Source organism: Schistocerca gregaria, chromosome 7 (assembly GCF_023897955.1).
Source record: "Schistocerca gregaria isolate iqSchGreg1 chromosome 7, iqSchGreg1.2, whole genome shotgun sequence".
Classification (NCBI taxonomy): domain Eukaryota; kingdom Metazoa; phylum Arthropoda; class Insecta; order Orthoptera; family Acrididae; genus Schistocerca; species Schistocerca gregaria.
Window position 1 is genome coordinate 120,729,201 of NC_064926.1, and position 3,152 is coordinate 120,732,352.

The following is a 3,152-nucleotide window of genomic DNA, read 5'->3' on the forward strand; positions in this document are numbered from 1 at the left end:
AAATAGCCTTTCGCTCCCTGTATTTTACCCCTGCCACCTTTAGAATTTGAAAAAGAGTATTCCAGTCAACATTGTCAAACGCTTTCTCTAAGTCCACAAATGCTAGAAACGTAGGTTTGCCTTTTCTTAATCTTTCTTCTAAGATAAGTCGTAAGGTCAGTATTGCCTCACGTGTTCCAACATTTCTACGGAATCCAAACTGATCTTCCCCGAGGTCTGCATCTACCAGTTTTTCCATTCGTCTGTAAAGAATTCGCGTTAGTATTTTGCAGCCGTGGCTTATTAAACTGATAGTTCGGTAATTTTCACATCTGTCAGCACCTGCTTTCTTGGGGATTGGAATTATTATATTCTTCTTGAAGTCTGAGGGTATTTCGCCTGTCTCATACATCTTGCTCACCAGCTGGTAGAGTTTTGTCATTACTGGCTCTCCCAAGGCCGTCAGTAGTTCTAATGGAATGTTGTCTACTCCGGGGGCCTTGTTTCGACTCAGGTCTTTCAGTGCTCTGTCAAACTCTTCACGCAGTATCTTATCTCCCATTTCGTCTTCATCTACATCCTCTTCCATTTCCATAATATTGTCCTCAAGTACATCGCCCTTGTATAAACCTTCTATATACTCCTTCCACCTTTCTGCCTTCCCTTCTTTGCTTAGAACTGGGCTGCCATCTGAGCTCTTGATATTCATACACGTGGTTCTCTTCTCTCCAAAGGTCTCTTTAATTTTCCTGTAGGCAGTATCTATCTTACCCCTAGTGAGATAAGCTTCTACATCCTTACATTTGTCCTCTAGCCATCCCTGTTTAGCCATTTTGCACTTCCTGTCGATCTCATTTTTGAGACGTTTGTATTCCTTTTTGCCTGCTTCATTTACAGCATTTTTATATTTTCTCCTTTCATCAATTAAATTCAATATTTCTTCTGTTACCCAAGGATTTCTAGCAGCCCTCGTCTTTGTACCTACTTTATCCTCTGCTGCCTTCACTACTTCATCCCTCAGAGCTACCCATTCTTCTTCTACTGTATTTCTTTCCCCCATTGCTGCCAATTGTTCCCTTATGCTCTCCTTGAAACTCTGTACAACCTCTGGTTCTTTCAGTTTATCCAGGTCCCATCTCCTTAATTTCCCACATTTTTGCAGTTTCTTCAGTTTTAATCTACAGGTCATAACCAATAGATTGTGGTCAGAGTCCACATCTGCCCCTGGAAATGTCTTACAACTTAAAACCTGGTTCCTAAATCTCTGTCTTACCATTATATAATCTATCTGATACCTTTTAGTATCTCCAGGGTTCTTCCACGTATACAACCTTCTTTCGTGATTCTTAAACCAAGTGTTAGCTATGATTAAGTTGTGCTCTGTGCAAAATTCTACTAGGCGGCTTCCTCTTTCATTTCTTAGCCCCAATCCATATTCACCTACTATGTTTCCTTCTCTCCCTTTTCCTACACTCGAATTCCAGTCACCCATCACTATTAAATTTTCGTCTCCCTTCACTATCTGAATAATTTCTTTTATTTCATCGTACATTTCTTCAATTTCTTCATCATCTGCGGAGCTAGTTGGCATATAAACTTGTACTACTGTAGTAGGTGTGGGCTTCGTATCTATCTTGGCCACAATAATGCGTTCACTATGCTGTTTGTAGTAGCTTACCCGCATTCCTATTTTCCTATTCATTATTAAACCTACTCCTGCATTACCCCTATTTGATTTTGTGTTTATAACCCTGTAGTCACCTGACCAGAAGTCTTGTTCCTCCTGCCACCGAACTTCACTAATTCCCACTATATCTAACTTTAGCCTATCCATTTCCCTTTTTAAATTTTCTAACCTACCTGCCCGATTAAGGGATCTGACATTCCACGCTCCGATCCGTAGAACGCCAGTTTTCTTTCTCCTGATAACGACATCCTCCTGAGTAGTCCCCGCCCGGAGATCCGAATGGGGGACTATTTTACCTCCGGAATATTTTACCCAAGAGGATGCCATCATCATTTAATCATACAGTAAAGCTGCATGTCCTCGGGAAAAATTACGGCTGTAGTTTCCCCTTGCTTTCAGCCGTTCGCAGTACCAGCACAGCAACGCCGTTTTGGTTAATGTTGCAAGGCCAGATCAGTCAATCATGCAGACTGTTGCCCCTGCAACTACTGAAAAGGCTGCTGCCCCTCTTCAGGAACCACACGTTTGTCTGGCCTCTCAACAGATACCCCTCCGTTGTGGTTGCACCTACGGTACGGCCATCTGTATCGCTGAGGCACGCAAGCCTCCCCACCAACGGCAAGGTCCATGGTTCATGGGGATATATATATATATATATATATATATATATATATATATATATATATATATATATATATATATATATACTCTCTTATGAAATTTGTTATTAACAACCAAACCCAGTTCAAAAGTAATAGCAGTGTGCATAACTACAATACTAGGAGAAAGGATGATCTTCACTATTCAAGATTAAAGCTAACTTTGGCACAGGAAGGGGTGAATTATACTGCCACTAAAGTCTTTGGTCACTTACCAAATGGTATAAAAAGTCTGACAGACAACCAACAAGTATTTAAGAAGAATTTAAAAGAATTTCTGAATGACAATTCCTTCTACTCCATAGAGGAATTTTTAGATATAAATTAAGAAAAAAATAAAAAAATTATAAAAAATTAAAAAATAAAAAACACAAAAAGTAAAAAAATGTTGTTATATTAACTTAAGTATGTTGTTAAATTAACTTAATTATGACATGTAGTGGAAAATTTGACTCGTGCCACATCATTACGAAATATCGTATTCATGATCCATGGAACTAGTATTAATCTAATCTAATCTAATCTAATCCACAACCTAAAAAATCGTGGCGCCCTATGCGGACAGATGTCACTCTCTGTGCTGGTGTACAAAGTCTGGTCTGGTTCCTGTAGCACAAAGGCGTCCTCTAGCGGTACTGTTTCCGGACGGGCGTGGTTGGATCAGCAATTTCTGCAACCAGTTACGACTATCTGACTCTGGGATTACAAGAATATTTACTTTCTGAGCTCTGTCGATGAAAAATCTTCCGTCATCAGCTACAATATCGGATTTTTCACCCCAAAATGACTATATTTGTCACAGTTTTATGCTGAGATCATCGAGTAGC